The sequence below is a fragment of the Ranitomeya variabilis genome, chromosome 2, assembly GCF_051348905.1.
Source record: "Ranitomeya variabilis isolate aRanVar5 chromosome 2, aRanVar5.hap1, whole genome shotgun sequence".
Lineage (NCBI taxonomy): Eukaryota > Metazoa > Chordata > Amphibia > Anura > Dendrobatidae > Ranitomeya > Ranitomeya variabilis.
In genome coordinates, this window is record NC_135233.1 from 225,734,625 (window position 1) to 225,762,089 (window position 27,465).

Genomic DNA, 27,465 nt, shown 5'->3' on the forward strand with positions numbered 1-27,465 from the left:
GGTCCAAGCTCTAGGGAGTGCAGTGGTTGTGATCACACTTGGATTTTGGACGTGCCCAAGATGGATAAATTGCTCCCTTTGCCCCATAAATGGATATCATACCACCATAATTGTGGACCACTGTTGAAGATTTGGTACTATTGCCATGAAACTCTACCCCAAGTTATGGAGCAATCTGGCCATAAGACTTTAGATTAATTTGTCCGGCCAACAGCTGTTCCTCTCGACTCCCCCATACTGTTGTGCATGGATGCCAGCGGGGACTTCTCGAGCTTTATCCCCCTTGAGACCTCCCTTACAGAGTGGATTTGAAGTAAAGTACTATATTGATTTCTTCTTTGTAAGTAACTTGTAAATGATTTCTCCTGCCTCTATCAGAACGTGGCCCATGGGAGCTCGGAGGATTAGTGGCGTTTTGTAGCTACTGTTAAACCGTGAGCGTCGCCGTTGCATTAAAAAATAAATCAGTTTTTTTCTTTATCCCTTGAGTGGATGGTGTGAGCTAAGTAGTGTACTGGATGAAAAAGATATGCTGGACTCTCATGGGGAAGAACGTCCAGAGCGTCCGATAGTAAGAGGAAGACTCCGGTGATGTCACTAATTGTCTAAATGGCTTTTTATGGTCTCAGGCTTAGCTTCCATTAGAGGCTCACTTTCACCACTGAAGATGCCCGAGGCTGTAAAACACAAATTAGGAGATTTTTGGTAATGAACTGAATATGGGAGATTGTCATGACCACAAAAATGTTACAGTACATACCAAAAGTTTGGACACACCTTCTCATTTAAAGATTTTTCTGTATTTTTATAACTATGAAAATTGTAAATTCACACTGAAGGCATCAAAACTATGAATTAACACATGTGGAATTATATACTTAACAAAAAAGTGTAAAACAACTGAAATTATGTCTTATATTCTAGGTTCTTCAAAGTAGCCACCTTTTGCTTTGATGACTGCTTTGCACACTCTTGGCATTCTCTTGATGAGCTTCAAGAGGTAGTCACCGGGAATGGTCTTCCAACAATCTTGAAGGAGTTCCCAGAGATGCTTAGCACTTGTTGGCCCTTTTGCCTTCACTCTGCGGTCCAGCTCACCCCAAACCATCTCGATTGGGTTCAGGTCTGGTGACTGTGGAGGCCAGGACATCTGGCGTAGCACCCCATCACTCTCCCTCTTGGTCAAATAGCCCTTACATAGCCTGGAGATGTGTTTGGGGTCATTGTCCTGTTGAAAAATAAATGATGGTTCAACTAAACGCAAACCGGTGGTAGTCATGCTGGTTCAGTATGCCTTCAATTTTGAATAAATCTCCAACAGTAGTCAGGTCAAGAGTGTTGCACTCTAAAATTTATGTGGTGCTCAAAGGAAAAAAGCCAAAATATAGAAAGAGAAAACCTTCGGCACTCAACTAGTCCACAACGTATTATTTTTTATATTATTTTATATTTATTTATTGACGGAGACAGCCAGCAAAAAAACAGACATAAAAAAAAATTCCAACGTTTCGGCATACAATGCCTTCTTCAAGGAAGTCTGTACACTGTGAGAGAAAATCCTCAAATTATATATGCCTGTGTAGGCTAATATAAGCGGTTCTGGCGAGGCGCAGCTCAGTGCCGGCGTGTGTCCCGTAGCTCCAAGGCAGGATGACCTACATCAGTGTCACCAGCAAAGCACCCCCACACCATCACACCTCCTCCTCCATGCTTCACGGTGGGAACCAGGCATGTAGAGTCCATCCGTTCACCTTTTCTGCATTGCACAAAGACACGGTGCTTGGAACCAAAGATCTCAAATTTGGACTCATCAGACAAAAGCACAGATTTCCACTGGTCTAATGTCCATTCCTTGTGTTCTTTAGCCCAAACAAGTCTCTTCTGCTTGTTGCCTGTCCTTAGCAGTGGTTTCCTAGCAGCTATTTTACCATGAAGGCCTGCTGCACAAAGTCTCCTCTTAACAGTTGTTGTAGAGATGTGTCTGCTGCTAGAACTCTGTGTGGCATTGACCTGGTGTCTAATCTGAGCTGCTGTTAACCTGTGATTTCTGAGGCTGGTGACTCGGATAAACTTATCCTCAGAAGCAGAGGTGACTCTTGTTCTTCCTTTCCTGGGGTGGTCCTCATGTGAGCCAGTTTCTTTGTAGCGCTTGATGGTTTTTGCCACTGCACTTGAGGACACTTTCAAAGTTTTCCCAATTTTTCGGACTGACTGACCATCATTTCTTCAAGTAATGATGGCCACTTGTTTTTCTTTACTTAGCTGCTTTTTTCTTGCCATAATACAAATTCTTACAGTCTATTCAGTAGGACTATCAGCTGCGTATCCACCAGACTTCTGCACAACACAACTGATGGTCCCAACCCCATTTATAAGGCAAGAAATCCCACTTATTAAGCCTGACAGGGCACACCTGTGAAGTGAAAACCATTCCCGGTGACTACCTCTTGAAGCTCATCAAGAGAATGCCAAGAGTGTGCAAAGCAGTCATCAAAGCAAAAGGTGGCTACTTTGAAGAACCGAAGAACCTAGATTATAAGACTGTAATAATCATATGGGTACTACGGAATCTAATAGCATGGGATAAAGCCAGTCCGAGAACAAAGTTGCAGCAAAGAATGTTTTAACGCGAAACAGAATTGTAAACAGAATTGACACAGATATTTCTGCAATTGCAACAAAGTCTTCAGCTCTATATAATAAATAGCAAACAGAGCATAATGCAGATATTCCTGCAGTAGTAACAAGGTCCTCAGCACAATAAAGTAAATCACAGCAGACTTAGAGGCAAACAGATATTTAAACAAGGAAGTCCAATAAGGTTATAGTGCGAATGCACACAGTACTTAAAAATGAGGAAGTCCAGCAAAACTTGATCACACATGTGCCAGTACTTGTTAGGCCGGTTTCACACGTCAGTGGCTCCAGTACGTGAGGTGACAGTTTCCTCACGTACCGGAGCCACTGACACACGTAAACACATTGAAATCAATGCATCTGTGCAGATGTCATTGATTTTTTGCGGACCGTGTCTCCGTGTGCCAAACACGGAGACATGTCAGTGTTCGTGGGAGCGCACGGATTACACGGACCCATTAAAGTCAATGGGTCCGTGTAAAACACGTACCGCACACGGACGTTGTCCGTGTGCAGTCCGTGTGCCGTGCAGGAGACAGCGCTACTGTAAGCGCTGTCCCCCCCACATGGTGCTGAAGCCGCCATTCATATCTTCTCTGCAGCAGCGTTTGCTGTAGAGAAGATATGAATAATCCTTTTTTTTTTTTGTTTGTCGTGTTTAACATAAAGATCCATGTCCTCACCCCCTGTGCGCCCGCCCGCTGTTATTAAAATACTCACCCGCCTCCCTCGCAGTGTCCTGTCCTGGCCGCAGCTTCTCCTGTATGCGGTCACGTGGGGCCGTCCATTACAGAAATGAATATGCGGCTCCACCCCTATGGGAGGTGGAGCCGCATATTCATGACTGTAATCGGTGGCCCCATGTGACTGCTCATACAGTAGAAGGTGCGGCCAGGACAGAAAGCAGCGCCAGCGAGGGAGCCGGGTGAGTATTTTAATAACAGCGGGCGGGTGCACAGGGGGTGGGGACATGGATCTTTATGTTAAACACGAGAAACAAAAAAAAAAAAGGATTATTCATATCTTCTCTACAGCAAACGCTGCTGCAGAGAAGATATGAATGGCGGCTTCAGCACCACGTGGGGGGCACAGCGCTTATCTCTAGCGCTGTCTCCTGCACGGTGCGTGTGGTACCCAGTCGGCACACGGGCAGCACACGTGTGCCGCACGTGTGCCACACTGATGTGCCACAGAAACGCACGGGCACACGGACACGGATAATTCCGGTACCGATTTTTCCGGTACCGGAATTATCTGGACGTGTGAGACTGGCCTTAGTAGGAGTCCAATAATTCACAGATGATGCGTTGTGTGAATGCAGTCCTGGTGTGGTTGTGCAAAGACGAACAACACTGGGAAAAGTTTTGCAAACAAAGAAGACACTTCCACTGGTGCGCAGCTCGTCGCAGAAGTTCCAGAGGCGTGAGGTAGCTGAATGAAGAAAGGCAGACCTCCGAGTAGTGAGCAGAAGAAGCAGGGAGTTCACCAGCAAACTGGCAGAAGCTCAGGAGCCAGCAGCACAAAATACTCAGGCACCTTAGAACACATGACCCGGACTTAAATAATGAGGACAGCCAGGAAGTTCCATGACAGGGCGAGATCCAAGACTCCATCTTGGATCAGGGCGAACAGGCACCAGGAAAGTCCAGAATCCTTACAAAGACATAATTTCAGTTGTTTCACACTTTTTTGTTAAGTATATAATTCCACATGTGTTGATTCATAGTTTTGATTCCTTCAGTGTGAATGTACAATTTTCATAGTCGTGAAAATACAAAAAAATCTTTAAATGAGAAGGTGTGTCCAAACTTTTGGTCTGTACTGTATATTATATTAGCCCTTATGGGGAAGGAAAAGTGGTTTCTGGCTAACTTGAGGTATCCAACATCATTGTTGTCATTTTTTCCAAATAGGTGGCTAGTGTATCCATAATATATCCAATGAAATTTGGGTTATGCCTGCCACCTACCGTATATACTCGAGTATAAGCCGAGATTTTCAGCCCAAATTTTTGGGCTGAAAGTGCCCCTCTCGGCTTATACTCGAGTCATGATCGGTGGTGGGGTCGGCGGGTGAGGACTGTCATATACTCACCTAGTCCCGGCGTTCCTGGCGCTGTCCCTGCAGTCCCACTGTCTTCGGTGCCTCAGCCTCTTCCCCTGAGCGGTCACGTGGGACCGCTCATTAGAGAAATGAATAGGCTGCTCCACCCCCCATAGGGGCGGAGCCGCATAATTCATTTCTCTAATCAGCGGTGCCGGTGACCGCTGACAGAGGAAGAGGCTGCGGCACCGAAGAACAGCTGTCCGGGGGAAGGAGCGGGACGCCGGGAGCAGGTAAGTATCGCATATTCACCTGTCCTCGTTCCACACGCCGGGCGCCGATCCATCTTCCCGGCGTCTCTCTCTCCGCACTGACTGTGCAGGTCAGAGGGCGCGATGACGCATATAGTGTGCGCGCCGCCCTCTGCCTGATCAGTCAGTGCGGAGAGACGCTGGGACGGGACGCTGAGGAGCTGCAAGCAAGAGAGGTGAGTATGTGTTTTTTTTTTTTTTTTTTTATTGCAGCAGCAGCAATGGCACAGAGTTATGTGAAGTATCTATGGGGCAACGGTGCAGAGCACTATATGGCACAGCTATGGGGCAACGGTGCAGAGCACTATATGGCACAGCTATGGGGCAACGGTGCAGAGCACTATATGGCACAGCTATGGGGCAACGGTGCAGAGCACTATATGGCACAGCTATGGGGCAACGGTGCAGAGCACTATATGGCACAGCTATGGGGCAACGGTGCAGAGCACTATATGGCACAGCTATGGGGCAACGGTGCAGAGCACTATATGGCACAGCTATGGGGCAATGGTGCAGAGCACTATATGGCACAGCTATGGGGCAACGGTGCAGAGCATTATATATATGGCACAGCTATGGGGCAACGGTGCAGAGAACTATATGGCACAGCTATCTATGGGGCAACGGTGCAGAGCATTGTATATATGGCACAGCTTTATGTGGAGTATCTATGGGGCAATGGTGCAGAGCATTGTATATATGGCATAGCTTTATGTGGAGCATCTATGGGGCCATAATGAACGGTGCAGAGCATTATATATGGCACAGCTTTATGTGGAGCATCTATGGGGCCATAATGAACGGTATGGAGTATCTATTTTTAATTTTGAAATTCACCGGTACCTGCTGCATTTTCCACCCTAGGCTTATACTCGAGTCAATAAGTTTTCCCAGTTTTTTGTGGCAAAATTAGGGGGGTCGGCTTATACTCGGGTCGGCTTATACTCGAGTATATACGGTATTTGGAAAATCCAGATATTTGGGAAATCCCCTACTGCTTTTTGCCTCTAGAGGGAACCATTCATCCCTGCAGCCATTCACCATTAGAGGAAGCCATTCACCATTGAAATCATTCAACTCTAGAGGGAGCCATTCACCACTTCAGCCATTCATCACTAGAGACAGCTTGTATTTATGTTGACCCTATTGGTCTGTATACATCTGTATGCAGTGAGCTCCCCCTTGTGGAGTCTACAGGTGACAGGAGTTTGATAATGTCAATCTTTGGCTTTGTGAAGAGAAGCTCTATGCTCGCACCCTGCTTGGATTGTGGCTTATTGGAGGCACAACACTGACGATAAAGGGAATAGCAAGTTAGCTTGGAGCCCTGTGGCAAGAACAGGAAAGGGGTCTGCAAATCACAATGACCTCATTAAGCTGTGATGTCACAGAGAAGGGCACTCAGCCAGGGTAGCAATCTGGCACACTCCCTCCGTAATTATCACAAGCTGCACCTTATTATTTATAAGGAAATGGGCATCTTTTGATGTATGGACCCATGTATTGTGAACTCTGTTTTTGGGCTCCCTCTTGTGGTCACAAGTGGTACTGTGTGAGTGCTGTCTTTGGGCTCCCTCTGGTGGCTCTTTGTGTCATTCTGCAGGTCTGAGGCCGGATCAGCTGTCTCGTTATCTGTTAGCTGGTTTCCTATTTAGCTCACCTGGACTATCAGTTGTTGCCTGCTGTCGATGTATTCAGTGCTATTTTGATATCTCCTGAATTCCTTCGCTATCAGTCTCTTCAAGAGAAGCTAAGTTTTCTGTTTGGTTATTTTTTGCTCATCAGTGTTTAATATGTTCCTTGGTTATTTATTTGTCCTTGTCCAGCTTGCTAATATGTGATTTCCTAGCTTGCTGGTAGCTCTGGGGGGCTGAGTTTCTCCCCTCACACCGTTAGTTGGTGTGGGGGTTCTTGAATTCTCAGCGTGGATATTTTGAATAGGGTTTTTTACTGACCGCACAGTTCCCTGCCTGTCTTCTGCTATCTAGTATTAGTGGGCCTCATTTGCTGAATCTGTTTTCATTTCTACGTTTTGTATTTTCCCCTTACCTCACCGTTATTATTTGTTGGGGGCTTCCTATATCTTTGGGGTCATTTCTCTGAGGCAAGTGAGGTCTTACTTTCTCTATAGGGGTAGCAAGTTTCTCAGGCTGCGTTGAGACGTCCAGGAATTTAGGCACGTTCACCGGCTACCTTCAGTGTGTTTGGTTAGGATCAGGTTTTGCGGTCAGTCCAGTTACCACCTCCCTAGAGCTTGTTCTATGTTCAGTAACTTAGCTCGTTCGTTCTGTGATCCTCAGCCACTAAGGATCATAACACCCATGGCAGCTCCTACACCTGCTTACATGTCACCCCTCTGCTGATTGTCTCCTGTGTTGCCCCATAAGATAGGGGTTAATAACTAAACTCTAGGGGTCCGATCGTTGGCGCCCCCAGTGATCCTGAGAACGAGTCTTTGGATCCTTGGCTGTGTCTTGAATGGTGTGGAGGTGCGCATGCTCGATCTCTGCTCCACTCATTGTCTACGTGACTGTCGGAGATAGTGGAGCGCTGTACTCTGCTTTCTTCAGCAGTCCCATAGACAAGGAATAGAGGCGAGGAGGAGCACGTGCATCTCCGCTCCATTCAAGATGGTTCTGGGGATCCTAATTCTCAGGATCACTGGGGATGCCAGCAGTCAGACCTCCTATAGTAAGGATAAGGTATAACTTACAATTAAACCCCTTAATAGATCACTGCATAGGATTTTGCCATGTAGTTAATTCATAACATCTTCCATGAATATTAATATGTAACAAGTGAGGATAACCCGATCTGGCAAGAACTACTGGGCATGTGCCATGAAGGCCAATAGATCATCTTTTAAGATTAGCCAGATTCTGCTTCTAGGTAGAAGATAGCTATATTATCCGACCGTTCTGTGTCTACATCTCCTATGCACCCTTATGTATCTCCATGGTAACAGACTACAAACAAACCCTGACTCTGTACTCATCCGTCCTTACTTTTTTACTGACGTACATTCATCGGATTAACGAGAAGCAAGAGGCAGATACTGCAGGAAAACTCTATAATTGGGCTTGTTTGCATATTCATTGGAGACACATAAGTCTGCCTAGGAGCTGCAAACAGAAAGCGGTAGTTGTAAAGATGAGGAACTGGCAACCTATTGGAGGAGTAGAGGCAGCACCACAGCTCTGAAGGACCCTCCATTTCATGAATGTCACATTTTAGCTGGTGGTGGAGGACTTCCGGTAATGAGGCGCTTTTGCCATAATATTCTATATGTGCCTCGAGGACCATGAGAGATAGAATTACTTCATTGTACAGATGGGAAAAAGATAATTACCAGTTGTTTTCAAGTCATGTACATTTCCTGGAAAGTCCTTATGTCCCTATTCATGGAAATATAAAAGAGGCTGCGTATATTACATGCTCCATGATTGCCGGTGTAAATCAATATTCTTTTATATAGAGGATCTCGCCTACTCCTTAGTCACTATTCCGCGTACATAAGGAGCTTAGCACCCCCCCCAAAAGCCTAAAACTAAACTATAAAGCAAGCGCTCCCATCCAGAGAATAGCTATACTATTGTAACCTGCTTCTTTATATGTCACATAACAATATTCCTAATTTTCTAGCATTTTTACCACAATCTCCTGTGGATTTTTTATTTTTTAATCTCATTCCATTCACTGCAGTAAGCAGAGATCTTAACAATGAAGAATTGAAAGCACAAAAGGGCCCCATTCATTATCGCATTTGCGCTATTTTTGATTCACAGCAAATACTGTTTTTTTTTCCATTAACTTATTTTATATTTTTCCGCATGGTTTTTATTTTATTTTTTTTCCAGATGTTTGCAGGCAATCGATTGCGATTTGAAAAAAAAGCAAAAAAAAAAACTTGCCACATTCTTACACTAATAAACTCCAGTTTTCTTCCCATGCCCCCCTGGAATGATTTTACGTGCATGTCTAATTTGTGCACAAATTTTGCACCATTTTTAGAGGAATATGAGACTTTTTTTTTTTTTGCACAAAAAAATAGGTAAAAGATAAAAATAAAACAGTTTTGATTTTGTGCAAAAATATGTTGCTTACATGCGCCATTTTGAAAAATACGGCACAAAAGACCCATCTATAAATACAAGACAAAAAAATGACAAGTGACCAAAAGTACTGTGTATATCCACAAAATCTGACCGTAACCACATTCAGAACATTTTTGGACAGATTTTTTTTTTTTTTGCATATTTTACTTAGAAAAGTCAAAGATCAGACCTGTTGAATAACAATAGGACTAATCCTTGTTCAGATGCGTGGCAGGAAAAGTCAGACCCCTTGTGCATGTAAATAGTTTCTTTGGTAAAAAAAAAATTCTCTTTGAAACGTTTTTATTGCTTCCATAACTTTAGAGTTAAACATAAAAACACATACACAGGATAACAGAGAAAAAGGATTCACACATCTCGGTATCGATGTGAAATATACTAAAAATACAACATAGTTATACATAGCTCAGTGTAATAGTCAATGGCAGGCAAGTGGCAGATTTATCCAGTTCTGTCTGCTTGTTTGTTGGTTGAGGGGGCCAGTGACGTACAGAAAAAATCAGGGGTCCCTTTTGCTAAGGTCCAAATTTGTGCTTTAAACCATGGGCCCCTGGCTACCATTAAAAGAAATCTGTCACCATATTTTTGCTGCTTCATCTGAGAACTGCATGATATAGGGGCAAAGACCCTGATTCCAGCGATGTATCACTTACTTTACTAGGTGCAGCAGTTTTGATAAAATCACAGTTTTTTCTGCTGTAGATCTAGTAGTTCTCAGAACGCTGAGCTGTATATATCCCCGCCTACACCACTGATTGGCTGCTTTCTCTATACACTGTGCATAGACAGAAAGCTACCAATCAGTGGTGGGGGCGTGGTTGGACCAGGAAGCTCAAGGCACCTAGTCCTGTAGTGATAATCTCCTGCTGATAAAGCACTGATTTTCTTGAAGCAGTAGCACACAGCCTAGTAAGTGATACATCGCTAGGATCAGGGTCTCAACCCCTACGTCATGCTGATATCAGATTACATAGTAAAAGTTGCTGATTTAAACACCCCATTAATTCATACTATTGCGCCATGGGGAAAACATGGGAGTGACAAAAGGCAACCTCCCATCTAACCGCTTAGATGCCATGGTAGCTGGTAAGAAGGTCATCTAAGGGGGTTTAACTTCTTCTTCTGCAATCTGCTCAGTGTAACAATCAATACCAGGAAAGCGGCAGATTTATCCAGTTCTGTCTTGTGTGCTGGTTGAGGGAGTCAGTGCGCATAGATATCAGAGGTCCCTCTAGCTGACCTCCAAATTGGGCCCGATGCCATGGATCCCTTGCTGCCATTAATCAACCCCCTGACTATATGCATTTGCACCATTGGGGCAAAATTGGAATAACAGACAACAACCCTCCATCTAACCGCTTAGATGCCATAGTCACTGTTCAACATGTCATCTAAAGGGTTAAACTTTAGCCTTCAGAGCTAGCACTAATTTGAATCAGTTATAAGGGGGGTGTTTGCTGGGCAAAATAATCATCATTCGCTGGGTATAGAGTGGGTTCAATGCCTGAGCCCACTGCATAGAAATCCTCCTCAGTGGATTGTGGGAAACGTGGGAGGACACTAGACAAATGAAGACCCCATAGTAGTCGTGTGGCCTGTCACCATTAGAGGGCAAAAATATTCACACATTTTGCATGATTATGGAGGGGTGGCTGGGTAGGAGACCACTCGATCAGGTTCCACGGTGATGGGTTCCGCATGGGCACCCAAGTATTTAGGTGTAGGGTGAGGGTGAAAGACAGCTCAGCTGCTGTTCTGGGTCCATCTGTCAAGTATTTCAGCTCTTTAGGTAGGTTGTGATGGGACAACTATATCTTAGTACTCCATGTGTGGAAAAATATGGGTAAAGGAATGTAACAACAGAGGGTGGAGGGACAGAATTCGATCACCAGCCCTAGCACTTGATGAAGCCCAATAGGACTCCCAATGTTCTCCCATAGGAGACCATCAATACTATGGAAGGCACATGATGTTCGCTGACACTGGTAGAGTTTTGCATTGAGGCCTATGAAGTCCAATCTGCACCTCTGAGTGATTCGATTCCATAAAGATAACTCATTTGGGACCCATGGTAATAGAAGCTCATTTCATAATTTGCACAACTCTCTTTTAGAGATGAAACTCCATGACATTGGAGGAAAACCAACAGTAATGGTAGTCCTAGGCAAAGACTGGGTGTGAACTAGATGTGGAGCCTTCAACTCAGGCATAGGAGAGGAGCTTAATGTTGATTTTCGCAGTGATGACTTCTGCTCTATGACCAGTGGTGATGAATGATGAAGGAGCTCACTCAGCACATGGAACGATTGTGTCACATCCTCTACACAAGCTGAGGTCATGTCAGTAGGAAGCCTGCTAACAGCATGTAGAACAACCCAGGTCCTGGGGAGGAAACTGAGGGGGTGAACTTCCAGGAAAATGGGCAGTGAGCTCCTCTTAGTTTGGTTCTCAATGACTCCTCTCAGTCTTACTGTGCTGTTTTTTTGCCTTTGCAGATCTAAAAAACGTCAACGTGGGACACACTGGACCATTCAGCATTGGACCCCAAAAAATCAAGAAGCCGAGTTATCTGACTTCTCATACTGGAAGACACCTGGATGCCTTCTCGCCAAAGACGCATGACCAGAAGGAAGGCCGCTGTGTTATCTGAGTTGCAGCTTGGAATGTCTTGTGGTTTTGGATAGGCTGGAGAAGACGCCTGTAGACATTTCAGTTTGGGAGGACCATATCCAGAACTATTGCACGAAAGAGATGCTAAACGCAAAAAAGTATAGGACAGAAAGAGAAAACAGGATTTATGAATGAGTAGAAAGGGACATTAATCCGGAAAAGTCCCATAGATAGTCCTGTAGATGGAACATTGACGTTATTGAGCTGGATTAGTAATCTCACACCACTTCTTCAATCCTGGTAAATTCGATAATGATTGCCTGGAGGATCCGCCCCACATTCTGTTTTACATTGTCATAATAATTCTTGGTTTGAATGACCTAAACAAGAATGGAACATATATGAGCAAGGTAAGTGTTAACTTCAAGATGTGAGGAGATACAGAGGTGCCAAGGTAATAGAGAAGTGTTTCTTTTTTTCCCCCACTACCAGCTCCATTCTTATCCATAGGTTGTGGGTGATCCTAAGATTCAGCTCCATTCATAGTTTGGAAACTCCTTTGTCCATTGAATTCAACCTATGGCCTATCATGTTGATTAAGAGGAAGGCAAACCCCCCCATGAAGCAAAAGATCATTACCCCATATTAGGGGGGGGGGGAAGGAATCCTTCCCAATTACACATATGGCAATCAGACTAGTTTCTTAGATTAATATCCAGTCTCCAGAATCTGATATTTAAACCTGTGTAAGTGTATTAATCATTGAATTTGTTGAATCAACTATTACAACATATTGTGACAAAGTTTTATAGTCTCACTGCTCGTACAGTAAAGAATCCATAGTCGCACTATTAGTACAATAAAGAATCCATAGTCTTACTGCTCATACAGTAAAGAATCCATAGTCTCACTACTAGTACAGTAAAGAATCCCCAATCTCACTACTAGTACAGTAAAGAATCCATAGTCTCACTACTAGTACAGTAAAGAATCCCCAATCTCACTACTAGTACAGTAAAGAATCCATAGTCTCACTACTAGTACAGTAAAGAATCCCCAATCTCACTACTAGTACAGTAAAGAATCCATAGTCTCACTACTAGTACAGTAAAAAATCCCCAATCTCACTACGAGTACAGTAAAGAATCCATAGTCTCACTACTAGTACAGTAAAGAATCCCCAATCTCACTACTAGTACAGTAAAGAATCCACAGTCTCACTACTAGTACAGTAAAGAATCCCCAATCTCACTACTAGTACAGTAAAGAATCCATAGTCTCACTACTAGTACAATAAAGAATCCCCAATTTCACTACTAGTACAGTAAAGAATCCATAGTCTCACTGCTCGTGCAGTAAAGAATCCATAGTCTCACTACTAGTACAATAAAGAATCCATATTCTTACTGCTCGTGCAGTAAAGAATCCATAGTCTCAACGTGTACAGTAAAAAAATCCATAGTCTTACTGCTCATACATTAAAGAATCCATAGCCTCAATGTTCATACAGTAAAGAATCCATAGTCTTACTGCTCATACAGTAAAGAATCCATAGTCTTACTGTTCATACAGTAAAGAATCCATAGCCTCAATGTTCATACAGTAAAGAATCCATAGTCTTACTGCTCATACAGTAAAGAATCAATAGCCTCAATGTTCATACAGTAAAAATTCAATAGTCCTAGGGTACCGTTACACAAAACGATTTACCAACGATCACGACCAGCGATATGACCTGGCCGTGATCGTTGGTAAGTCGTTGTGTGGTCGCTGGAGAGCTGTCACACAGACAGCTCTCCAGCGACCAACGATGCCGAAGTCCCCGGGTAACCAGGGTAAACATCGGGTTACTAAGCGCAGGGCCGCGCTTAGTAACCGATGTTTACCCTGGTTACCATCGTAAATGTAAAAAAAAACAACAGTACATACTCACATTCCGGTGTCCGTCAGGTCCTTTTACTTTACGGCCGGCAGTCAGTCAGTGCGGGAAGCTGACGGCGAGGGACCTGACGGACACCGGAATGTGAGTATGTACTGTTTGTTTTTTTTACATTTACGATGGTAACCAGGGTAAACATCGGGTTAATAAGCGCGGCCCTGCGCTTAGTAACCCGATGTTTACCCTGGTTACAAGCGAACGCATCGCTGGATCGGTGTCACACACACCGATCCAGCGATGACAGCGGGAGATCCAGCGACGAAATAAAGTTCCAAACGATCTGCTACGACATACGATTCTCAGCGGGGTCCCTGATCACTGCTGCGTGTCAGACACAGCGATATCGTATGGATATCGCTGGAACGTCACGGATCGTGCCGTCGTAGCGACAAAAGTGCCACTGTGAGACGGTACCCTTACTGCTCATACAGTAAAGAATCCATAGTCTTACTGTTCATACAGTAAAGAATCACCATCTGTGATAATAATTAAACCTTCTTTTAATCATCATGTAAGAACATGGTGTGATGTTGAGTCACTTCTCAAGGACAAGCCGTGAGTTGGGATAGTCAAGGAATCCGAAGGTCAAAAGCCAGGAGGGTACGTCATAAACAGAAGTAAGAGATAAAGACATAGTCAGGTAACGGTCCGAGGTCAAAATATAGCGTTTCAGACAAAGGGGTTAAACAGGCAGAGTGTCAGAACGAGGTCCACGTTCAGGCAGTGACAGATCATTTAGCAAAACACTAGGCACAGTGAAAACCAACCACACTTAGCTGAAGCTATGTCTGGCAGAGGTCTGGGACTGACAGCCCAGCTAAGTAGCTGGGCAATCAGCTGGGACAGGGAACACCTGAAGGCAGCCCAGCACCATCCTATCTCAGATTGAACAGCTGAGCTGTCAATCAAAACACTGGCAGCTCAGCACGCCCCTGCACCAGACTGGATGACAGAGCTGTCAGTAACTGCATCCCAGACACACTGAGGGATGGAATCGTGACATATGGCAGACAAGACACAGCCCTTGTACAGGAGTAGCACTATGATAAAAAAAAACTAAATTTTTAATTTCAGGCAGCATTACTTAGAGTCTTATGGCTGCTAAACCATCTTCAGCAATAGACATGGGGCTTTAAGGCCACATTGAAACTTTCCTTTGTGGTCGAATATTGATTTAGGAACAAAGAAAGTCAACTTTGCTCAATAAAGTAGATGTGGTGACAAGTGCCCTGAGGATGGTCCCAGTATCAGAATGTGCTCCAGATCCTTGAAGTTAACGTACCTCCAACCAATGCATTCACAAATCCTTTTTTTTCTAGATTATAAGCCATATTTTTTACGCCATTGGGACTTCTTTATTTGACCTTAAGTCACTCAGTTGTTTCACCTTTTCTACTCTTGGGTCTTCCTGACAGTTGATCACAGTTTGGGATCTCTCCGTGTTCTGCTGTGGAACCAATCAGCCACTCTGCCTTGGCCAGGTTATTTAGATACAGGATTAGTGCTGCAATGTGAATATGTTCCTCAGCGGAAGACAAGCCTAGCTACAGCTCTGGCTTCACCTATATTATTTCAGGTTTTTGGCATTTTCTACTCATCTTATGTTCCATGACTTTACAGTATGAAACCGATCACTGAAAAAAAGTGTAGGAGTTGCCCAAAGCTAAAAAATGACAACTAGATTCTAATTGAAGCCACTTGTGCCAGTTTTCACAGAAGAAGCCCAGTTTGACTGATAGCTGCCAGGTGGTGTCAGCCTAGTGAATCCAACTCATAGAGTCAAGGGACTTTCATTTAAAGTGGATTTTCACCTTAAAAGAAAAATTGCTCAAATATTAGTAAATCATAAATGAGAGCGATGGACAAAGTTTGGTTCTTCTACTTTATTTCCTTATGAAGATATTGCCATTTTTCTGTGTTACTGTGGCGGCCATTTTTGCAAAGGTGACATCAGGAAGTGCATTCATATTAATGTAACTTTTAAATTAGCATTTTCAAAGAGGTTAGTTCATGTAATGTTAGAGTGGCTTATAAATCCACTAAATAGCCCCATGTTCTAAGGGGGATGGGGGGTGAAAATGTAATTACCTGCTGTTCTCATGAGGAGCCCTTGTAGCCAATCAGAAGTGCTAAGAGAAATCACATCTTGGCTATTGGCACTTCTGATTGGCTACAAGTAGGGTTGAGCGACTTTTGCTTTTTTAGGATCGAGTCGGGTCTCGTGAAACCTGACTGTCTCGAAAGTCGGATCGTTTGAAATCGGCTGATTATTGTGAAAAGTCGGGGGCCAACCGAAACACGAAACCCAATGCAGGTCAATGGTGATTTTTTTTTTCTCTCTCTCTCTCTTTCTCGCTCTCTCTCTCTCTCCTCCGTCCCTGAAAAGTTTGTGTTTCACTGTGCAAATCGCTATATCCCAAACGTTAAAATGGCGGTTTTACCCCCTGTGACGCCGCACAAAGCAAGCCGGAACCTATGTCATCATGCTGCCCACACTCCTTCATTGGCTGAAAAAATGGCGGGGAAAGCGTCATATGAAACGCGACTTTGGCGCGAAGATCGCCGACCGCATGGCCGATCCCACAGTGGGATCGGGTTGGGTTTCATGAAACCCGACTTTGCTGAAAGTCGGCGACTTTTGAAAATGTCCGATCCGTTTCGCTCAACCCTAGCTACAAGGGCTCCTCACGAGCATGGTACGTACAAAAACTTTGGTAGTACATGTGTACTCACTAAGCATAGATCATGGTTATCCTAAGAATATAAGCCCTCCGTGATAACAGATCCTGATCAGTGAGAACAAGAACTGGTCCTAGGAAGGACCATCAGTGGGATTACTATGACGCCGTTTTCTTTTTTTTAACATTGTTTATACTACAATACTACACCAGTCTTTGCGGTCCAGAAGGCTGCAGAATGTTCTTTTATTTCCATGTGCTTTATGAGTCCTTGTCGGCTTATCATCTCATCCCTTCGTGTTCGGGTGTGATTTATTAGACGCCTGTTAAATCTGGTGACTGATGATAAGTTCATTTGTCCAGTTTTTCAATACACATCCATAAAGCGTGCAGAGTGTTCCATGTCCTATTAAAATCTTTGTCCAATCTTTTTTTTTTGTTGGAAAGGTTTCCCTAAAAAAAATAAAATGGTCACAGGTTGTGTTGCTCAGGGATCAGCAGTAATTTACAGTGGCATGTAAATGTTTGGGCACCCCTGGTCATAATTACTGTTATTGTGAACAGTTGAGCAAGTTGAAGATGAAACGATCTCTAAAAGGCCTAAAGTTAAAGATAATACATTTCCTTTGTATTTTAGGCAATAAAAAAAATATTTTTCTTCATCTTTTACATTTTAAAAATGAAAGAAAAAAATGGTCCGATGTTAAAGTTTGGGCACCCTGCATGGTTGGTACCTTGTAGCAGCCTCTTTTGCAAGCAGCGTAGCTTGTAAATGCTTTTTGTAGCCAGACAAGAGTCTTTCAATTCTTGTTTGAGGGATTCTCATCCATTCTTCCTTGGAGAATTTTTCCAGTTCTGTGAGATTCCTGGGTAGTCTTGCATGCACTGTTATGTTGAGATCTAGCCACAGATTTTCAATGATATTCAGATGAGTGGACTGTGAGGGCCATTGTAAATCCTTCAGATTGCGCCTTTTGAGATTGTCGCTTTGTGGATTTTGACATGTGTTTAGGATCATTATCTGTTTGTAGAAGTCATCCTCTTTTCACCTTTAGCTATTTTACAGATGGTGTTATGTTTGCATCAAGAATTTGTTGAAATTTAATTGAATCCGTTCTTCCCTCTACCTGTGAAATGTTCCCCGTGCCATTGGCTGTAACAAAGCATAATTGATCCAACATCATGCTTAATAGTTGGCAAGATGTTTTTTACCTGAAATTCTGTGCCCTTTTTTCTCCACACATACCATTGATCATTGTGGCCAAAGAGTTTTAATTTAATCGCATTGGTCTACAGGACTTGTTTTGAAGATGTGTCAGGCTTGTTTAGATGATCTTTTGCACACTCCTGATGCTAAATTTTATGGTGGGGAAGCAGGAGAGGTTTTCTTCTGATGACTCTTCTATGAAGGCCATATTTGTGCAGGTGTCTGTGAACAGTAGAACAATGTACCACAACTCCAGAGTCTGATAAATCTTTCTGAAGGTTTTTGCAGTCAAGTCAGGGTCCTGATTTGCCTCTCTAGCAATCCTACGAGCAGCTATGACTGAAATTTTGCTTGGTCTTCCAGACCTTATCTTGACCTTCACTGTCCCAGTTAACTGCCATTTCTTAATTACATTTCAAACTGAGGAAAGGGAAACTTGAAAACACTTTGCTATCTTCTTATAGCCTCCTCCTGCTTTGTGTAACTCCACCATTTTTATTTTCACAGTGCTAGGCAGCTGCTTAGAAGAACCCATGACTCCTGTTTTTGGCACAAGGTTAGAGGAGGCTGAGTTTTTATAAAGCTGAGAAATTTGCATCATTTGGCCTTTCCTAATGATGGTAGTGAAGAAGTCATAAGTTCCTTAACAAGCTAATTTACCACTTTACCCACTAAGTTGGTTTGCACATTAATGACCAAGCCAATTTTTACAATTTTGACCAGTGTCACTTTATGACATTATAGCTCTGGAACGCTTCAATGGATCCCACTGATTCTGAGAATGTTTTTACATTACATATTGTACTTCATGATAGTTGTAAAATATATTTGATATGCCTTGTGTTTACTTAAAAAACAAAACAGAAGTTTGGCAAAAATTTTGCAACCTTCAAACTTATTCTTATAAACAATTCTTATGCCCTTAAATCAGAGAATTTTGTCACACAAAATAGTTAGTAAATAACATTTCCCACATGTCTACTTTACATCAGCGCAATTTGTGAAACAAATATTTTGTTAGGAAGTTATCAGTGTTAAATTTGACCAGCGATTTCTCATTTTTCCAAAAAATTTACAAAACCATTTTTTTAGAGACCGCATCAAGTGACAGAAAATACCCAAAACTGACACTATTATAAAAATTTCACCCTTCAAGGTGCTCAAACCCACATTCAAAAAGTTTCTTAATCTTTCATGTGCTTCACAGGAATTTTTGGAATGTGGAAGAAAAAATGAACACAACTTTTTTTCACAAAAATGTTACTTTTGACCCCATTTTTTTTTATTTTTGCAAGGGTAGAAGTAAAAAACAGACCCCAAAATATGTTTTGCAATTTCTCCTGAGCATGCTAATGCTCTATATGTGGGGGAAAGCCACTGTGTGGGCGCACTGCAGAGCTCAGAAGGGAAGGAGCGCCATTTGGCTTTTTTAATTCAACATTTGATGGCACAATTAGTGAACACCATGTTGTATTTGGAGAGCCCCTGATGTGCTTAAACAATGACATTTTGGAAACTAGGCCCCTCAGCAAACTTACCTAGATGTGTGGTGAGCACATCGAACCCCCAGGTGCTTCAAATAAGTTTATAACGTGCTGTGAAAATAAAAAAAAACAAATCTAATTTTTGCCACAAAAATGTTTTTAGCCCCAAATTTTGCATTTGAATAATGGTAACAGGAGAAATTGCACCATGTAACTTGTTGTGCAATTTCTCCTGAGTACACCGATACCCCACATGTGGGGTAAAACTACTTTTTTGGTATAGTGCAAGGCGCAGAAGGGAAGAAGCGCCACATTGGAGTTCAGATTTTGTTGGAATAGTTTGATGAGGGTGCCATATCATATTGGCAGAGCCCCTGAGGAGCCGGAACAGCAGAAACCCCCTATATGTATACTTTACAAACTAAACCCCCCAATGAATTCATCTAGGGGTGCAGTGATTATATTGACACCACATGTGCCTCACAGAAGTTTATACCATTGAGCAATGAAGAATTAATTGCATTTTTACCACTAAAATGTTGTTTTAGCCCCAATTTACTTTTTCTAAGGTCTAATAGGAGAATTTTTTTTACAAGAAGCTGAGGTCCATTTTTTCCTAAGTGCGCCAATACCCTACATGTAATCAGGAAATATTTTTCGGGCACAGTGCAAAGCTCAGAAGGGAATGAGCACCATATTTATAGTTCAGAGTCTACTGTTACGGTTTGCGGGTGCCATGACCTACTGGGAGAGTCCCTGAGGTGCCAGTACAGCAGAATCCCCTTAAGTGACCCCATTTTACAAACTACATCTTTCAATGAATTCATCTAGGGGTGCAGTGATCATATTGACACCACGGGTGTGTCACAAAATATTATACCATTGCGCAGTGAAATAAAAATATTTTTATTTTTACCACCAACATTTTGCTTTAGCACCAGATTTTACATTTTCACACAAGAAGTGGGTAAAATTGGCAACAAAATTTGTCCCACAATTTCTACTGAATGTGGCAATAGCCCATATGTGGCTGTACAGTAATGCTTAGCCATACGGAGAGACTCGGGAAGGACAGAGCGCTATTTGACTCCTGGAATGCAGATTTTCCTAGAATAGTTTGTAGACTCCATATACAGAAACTCTAAGTGCTAGAAGAGAAGAATTCCTCCCTCAAGTGACCCCATTTTGGAAATTATACCCCTTGGGAACTTATCTACAGGTGTAGTGACAATTTGACTCCATGGCTGATTTCCAGAAACAAGGAGCAATGGATGTTTACTGAGTGAAAATTGCAAACTGCCGTTGTAGTGACCAGTACGTTGTAGTAACCAGTACGTTATGCCCAGCTCATGCTTTTCGAGACATGCACCTGTAAATTAGGTGGTCTCTCATCGCTACAGAAATGACAAACATGTGGATGCTATATGTGGTTTAGGTACACTGTAGGGCTCACAAGGGAGGGGGGCATTTGGATTTGGGAGCGCAGAATTTGCTGAATTTCTTTTGGCGGGGGAGCCTTTGTACTACCAGTTGCGTGGAAGTCCCCTATATTTCTATTAACAGATGATGGATCTGAGTGGGGACTTGCTTTTTTGTGGATTGAGATGAAGCTTTTGTTAGGAACATTTTACATAATGTTTGCTATCACATTTATCCGGAGCTCTATGCTGAGCACTTACATCAGGGTTTCCATCTAAATCTCTGAGTGACGTGATTCAGATGAGACCTCCGAGGGATCCATTCACTATAATGAGGCAGCAGAGTTACTCTGGACTCAGTCTGGCCTATGTTCAGCAGTGTCCTTTTCAGGAGTGCACAAAACTGTGGCCGACTGCACTTTTATGTATACCTAAAAAGACGGACATAGCTAGATCACAGGTCAGACGGTGTCCAGAGTGCCTTCATCTGCCTCATTATAGGGAATCTTCCACCTTGGGTTCCACCTGAATCACGTATTTCAGAGATTCACACTGAAGCCCCAGTGTAAGCACTCAGCGCAGTGCACAGGATAAATGTTGTCCGAGCCTCACTGCGATCTTTGGAAGGCAGAATGAATAAATCAACAACAGGTGAAGAATTGGTTTTATTTTTTATGCCATTCCTCGTGCGGTATAAGTGATTAGATGATTTTAATCTTTGGGTCGATGCAATTACAGCGATATCAGATTTATATTTTTTTTATGATCGGCTGCTGTCACACAATAAAAGATGCTTTTTTTTGCAAAAACTATTTTTTGCATCGTCATATTTTGGGAGCTAACATTTTTTCCAGATTTCAGCCCACAGAGTCATGTGAGGGCTTGGTTTTTTTGTGAGATGTGCTGACGTTTTTATTGATACCATTTTCAGACACATGACATTTTTTGATCGCTTTCAATTCATTTTTTGGGAGACAGAATGAACAAAAACCAGCAATTCAGGTTTTTTTTTCTATACCGTTCGGAGTGTGGTAAAATTGATAAGGCAGCTTTATTCTTTGGGTCAGTATGATTTCAGCGATACCCCATTTATATAGTTTTTTTATGTTTTGGAGCTTTTACACAATACTAACTAAATAATACTAAATATTTATTTTTTGCGTCGCTTTATTCAGGGAGCTATAACTTTATTTTTTCACTGATGGAGCTGTATGGCGGCTTGTTTTTTTGTGGGACAGGATGACGTTTTCAGCTGTACCATGTTTATTTATATGTATTTTTGATTGCGCTTGGTTTCACTTTTTGTTTGGCAGTATGATAAAGCGTTTTTTTGCCTTTTTTTAAATTTTTTTTCATTAAAGGGATTAACTAGTGGGACAATCTTATAGGTTGGGCCGTCCTGGATGCAGCAATACCAAATATGTGCAGTTTTATTTTTATATATATATATATCTTTCTTGTAAAAATATTTATCCCCTTAACGACCGCCGATACGCCTTTTAACGGCGGCAGTTAAGGGTGCTTAAACCACAGCGCCGTTAATTAACGGCGCTGTGGAAAAAGTGAATAGCGCCCCCCAGAGTTGGATTTTCTCTGGGGTCTCGGTTACCGGGGGTAGCCGAGACACCAGAGAACATGATTCGGGGGTTTTTTACCGATCCCCGAGTTGCGATCGCCGGTAACTAACAGTTTACCGGTGGTCGCAAAAAAAAAATATTGCGATTTCCCATTTAATTTCTCTGTCCTCCGATGTGATCGCACATTAGAGGACAGAGAAATGGGGTCCCCGATCGCCCCCGATACTCACCTGTCTCCCCCGGTGCTCCTCGTGGCTTCCGATGGGCGCCGCCATCTTGTTGCGGCCAAAAAATGGCGGGCGCATGCGCAGTGCGCCCGCCAGCCGGCACCCGGAAGATCTTTGGGGTCTCGGCTGCCGGGGGTAGCCGAGACCCCAAAGAACATTATCGGGGTCGGTTTTTACCGACCCCTGTTTTGCGATCGCCGATAATTAACTGTTTACCGGCGTCCGCAAAAAAAAAAAGCGATGTGTAATTCTCTGTCCTCTGATGTGATCATCAGATAGGGGGATTTGGGGACCCTGTTATACTTACCGGTGTCCCTGGGTCCTCCTGTGTCCTCTCCTGGCCGCCGGCTTCTTCCTCCAGTAAGAAAATGGCGGGCGCATGCGCAGTATCCCCGCCATGATCTGCCGGCCGGCAGCTAGAGGAGTTGGGGCTAAAATTAGGGTTAGGGTTAGGGTTGGGGCTAAATTTAGGGTTAGGGTTGGGGCTAAAGTTAGGGTTAGGGTTGGGGCTAAATTTAGGGTTAGGGTTGGGGCTAAATTTAGGGTTAGGGTTAGGGGCTAAATTTAGGGTTAGGGTTGGGGCTAAATTTAGGGTTGGAGCTAAAGTTAGGGCTAGGGTTAGGGTTGGGGCTAAAGTTAGGGCTAGGGTTAGGGTCGGGGCTAAATTTAAGGTTAGGGTTGGGGCTAAAGTTAGGGTTGGAGCTACAGTTAGGGCTAGGTTTGGGGCTAATGTTAGGACTAGGGTTGTGGCTAAAGTTAGGGTTAGAGTTGGAATTAGGCTTAGGGTTTGGATTAGGGTTGGCATTAGGGTTACGTTTGGGATTAGGGTTAGGTTTGGGATTAGGGTTAAGATTAGGGTTGGGATTAGGATTAGGGGTGTATTGGGATTAGGGTTAGGTTTAAGGTTAGGGTTGAGATTAGGATTAGGGGTGTGTTGGATTTAGGGTTCTGATTAGGGTTATGGTTGTTTTGGGGTTAGGGTTGTGATTAGGATTATGGATCGGGTTGGGATTAGGGTTAGGGGTGTGTTGGCGTTAGGGTTGGAGTTAGAATTGGGGGGTTTCCACTGTTTAGGTACATCAGGGGGTCTCTAAACGCCACAGCCAATTTTGTGCTCAAAAAGTCAAATGGTGCTCCCTCCCTTCTGAGCTCTGCCGTGCGCCCAAACAGTCGTTTACCCCCACATATGGGGCATCAGCGTACTCAGGATAAATTGGACAACAACTTTTGGGGTCCAATTTCTCCTGTTACCCTTGCAAAAATGAAAACTTGGGGGCTAAAAATTCTTTTTGTGGAAAATTTTTATTTTTTTTATTTTCACAACTCTGCATTATAAACTTCTGTGAAGCACTTGGACATTCAAAGTTCTCACAACACATCTAGATAAGTTCCTTGGGGGGGTCTAGTTTCCAAAATGGGGTCACTTGTGGGGGGTTTCTACTGTTTAGGCACATCAGGGGCTCTGCAAATGCAACATAACGCCCGCAGACCATTCTATCAAAGTCTGCATTCCAAAATAGCGCTCCTTTCCTTCCGAGCTTTGCCATGCGCCCAAACAGTGGTTTACCCCCACATATGGGGTATCAGCCTACTCAGCATTAATTGCACAATAAATTTAGGGGTCCAATTTCTCCTGTTACCCTTGTGAAAGTAAAAAATTTGGGGGTGAAAAGATCATTTTTGTGGAAAAAATGATTTTTTTATTTTCATGGCTCTACATTATAAACTTCTGTGAAGCAGTTGGGGGTTCACAGTGCTCACCACACATCTAGATAAGCTCTTTGGGGGGTCTAGTTTCCAAAATAGTGTCACTTGTGGGGGGTTTCTACTGTTTAGGTACATCAGGAGCTCTGCAAATGCAACATGACGCCCGCAGACCATCCCATAAAAAGTCTGCATTCCAAGCGGCGCTCCTTCCCTTCCGAGCCCCGATGGGTGCCCAAACAGTTCCCCCCCCCCACATATGGGGTATCAGCGTACTCAGGACAAACTGGTCAACAGATTTTGGGGTCCAATGTCTCCTGTTACCCTTGAGAAAATAAGAAATTGCAGGCTAAAAAATCATTTTTGAAGGAAAAAAAAGGATTTTTTATTTTCACGGCTCTACGTTATAAATTTCTGTGAAGCACTTGGGGGTTTAAAGTGCTCACCACTAGTGTTGAGCATTCCGATACCGCAAGTATCGGGTATTGGCCGATATTTGCTGTATCGGAATTCCGATACCGAGATCCGATACTTTTGTGGTATCCGGTATCGGTATCGAAACAACATTAATGTGTAAAAGAAAGAATTAAAATAAAAAATATTGCTATACTCACCTCTCCGACGCAGCCTGGACCTCACCGAGGGAACCGGCAGCGTTCTTTGCTTAAAATGCGCGCGTTTCCTTCCTTCCGTGACGTCACGGCTTGTGATTGGTCGCGTGCCGCCCATGTGGCCGCGACGCGACCAATCACAGCAAGCCGTGACGTAATTTTCAGGTCCTTCTAGGCATTCAGTATTTTAAAATTACGTTCCGGCTTTGTGATTGGTCGCGTCGCGGTCACATGGGCGACGCGACCAATCACAAGCCGTGACGTCACAGGAGGCAAGAAACGCGCGCATTTTTAAAATTACATCACGGCTTGTGATTGGTCGCGTCGCCCATTTTAAAATGCGCGCGTGTCCAGCCTCCCGTGACGTCACGGCTTGTGATTGGTCGCGTCGCCCATGTGACCGCGACGCGACCAATCACAAGCCAGAACGTAATTTTAAAATCCTGAAGGACCTGAAATTACATCACGGCTTGCTGTGATTGGTCGCGTCGCGGCCACATGGGCGGCACGCGACCAATCACAAGCCGGGACTTCACGTAAGGAAGTAAACGCGCGAATTTTAAGCAAAGAACGCTGCCGGTTCCCTCGGTGAGGTGAGTATAGCAATATTTTTTATTTTAATTCTTTCTTTTACACATTAATATGGATCCCAGGGCCTGAAGGAGAGTTTCCTCTCCTTCAGACCCTGGGAACCATCAGGGATACCGTCCGATACTTGAGTCCCATTGACTTGTATTGGTATCGGGTATCGGTATCGGATTGGATCCGATACTTTGCCGGTATCGGCCGATACTTTCCGATACCGATACTTTCAAGTATCGGACGGTATCGCTCAACACTACTCACCACACATCTAGATAGGTTCCTTAAGGGGTCTAGTTTCCAAAATGGGGTCACTTGTGGTGGGTTTCTACTGTTTAGGCACATCAGGGGCTCTCCAAACGCGACATGGTGTCAGATCTCAATTCCAGCCAATTCTACATTGAAAAAGTAAAACGGCACTCCTTCACTTCCAAGCTCTGCGGTGTGCCCAAACAGTGGTTTACCCCCACATATGGGGTATCGACATACTCAGGAGAAATTGCACAACAACTTTTGTGGTTTAATTTCTCCTGTTACCCTTGTCAAAATAAGAATTTGTGGGCGAAAAGATCATTTTTGTGTAAACAAATGCGATTTTTTATTTTCACGGCTCTACTTTATAAACTTCTGTGAAGCACTTGGGGGCTCAAATTGCTCACCACACATCTAGATAAGTTCCTTAAGGGGTCTAGTTTCCAAAATGGTGTCACTTGTCGGGGGTTTCCACTGTTTAGGCACATCAGGGGCTCTCCAAATGCGACATGGCGTCCGATCTCAATTCCAGACAATTCTGCATTGAAAAAGTCAAACTGCGGTGCGCCCAAACAGTGGTTTACCCCCACATATGGGGTATCGGTGTATTCAGAAGAAATTGCACAACAAAATTTATGGTTAAATTTCAGTTTTTACACTTGTGAAAATAAAAAAATGGTTCTGAAGTAAAATGTTTGCAAAAAAAAGTTAAATGTTCATTTTTTCCTTCCACATTGTTTCAGTTCCTGTGAAGCACGTAAAGGGTTGATAAACTTATTGAATGTGGTTTTGAGCACCTTGAGGGGTGCAGTTTTTAGAATGGTATCACACTTGGTTATTTTCTATCATATAGACCCCTCAAAATGACTTCAAATGTGATGTGGTCCCTAAAAAAAATGGTGTTGTAAAAATTAGAAATTGCTGGTCAACTTTTAACCCTTATAACTGCCTAACAAAAAAAAAATTTTGTTTCCAAAATTGTGCTGATGTAAGGTAGACATCCCCTGGATCAACATGTTAGGGCATGTTAGGTTAGCCTATGGGTTGAACTAGATGGACTTACAGTCTTCCTTCAACCTTAATAACTATGTAACTATGTGACATGTGGGAAATGTTATTTATTAACTATTTTTTGTGACATATCTCTCTGATTTAAGGGAATAAAAATACAAAGTTTGAAAATTGCAAAATTTTAAAAATTTTCGCCATATTTCCATTTTTTTCATAAATAATCACAAGTAATATAGAAGAAATGTTACCACTAACATGAAGTACAATATGTCCCAAAAAAACAATCTCAGAATCAGCAGGATCTGTTAAAGCATTCCAGAGTTATAACCTCATAAAGTGACAGTGGTCAGAATTTTAAAAATTGGTTCGGTCATTAAGTACCAAATTGGCTCTGTCACTAAGTGGTTATATATGGGTACAATGTACATATAGATGTATTTATTTATATATAATATTTTTCCCCCCAAAAAATCATTTTTTTTCACCTTTTAACTTTTGTTTACTTTGTCCCACCATGGGACTATCATTTTTTTGCAGGCTGATTGCTTCTATAGCATGGGCATACAGCAGCATCCCTATGCTATGCAAACTGTCAGCGCTGCACTGACAGACAATGTTTCTTCATCATGCTCTGAGCATGATCAAGAGACTTTGCTAGCTCTGGTGACAATATTTATATTTTTTTGCCTAAAATAGAAAAGAAATGTGTCATCTTTAACTTTAGGCCTTTTAGAGACCATTCCATCTTCAACTTGCTACAACAGTAATTTTGACCAGGGATGCCCAAACTTTGACACCACTGTATGAATGAACCATACAAGAAGTGTAGAATTTCCCTGCAGCGCCTCCACAGGAGAAACAAAGTATCACTTATTTGAATAAATGTAAATCACAGATGTGCCTCGTTTTCCGGAACATTGTATGTTGTTTGTCTTCTTTTCAGTTAATCAATTAATTTTTAGATGTTGTTCTCCTAATTTCAAGTAAATTAGTGGGGTCCGGTGACCCCTAGTGATCGCTCAAAATGCCACTGAGAGATGCACAGGTCAGGAGACAGGT

General features: G+C 43.0%; 1 protein-coding gene across 1 annotated transcript in view; it reads left to right on the forward strand.

The window, feature by feature from the left end:
* Window positions 1–27,465, forward strand: part of DUSP9 (dual specificity phosphatase 9) — a 67,486-nt gene that overhangs the window by 10,923 nt on the left and 29,098 nt on the right. Inside the window, exon 2 of the mRNA XM_077283791.1 lies at window positions 11,602–12,126. The gene's annotated coding sequence lies outside the window, so the exon portion shown is untranslated. The remainder of the gene's footprint in view (window positions 1–11,601; window positions 12,127–27,465) is intronic.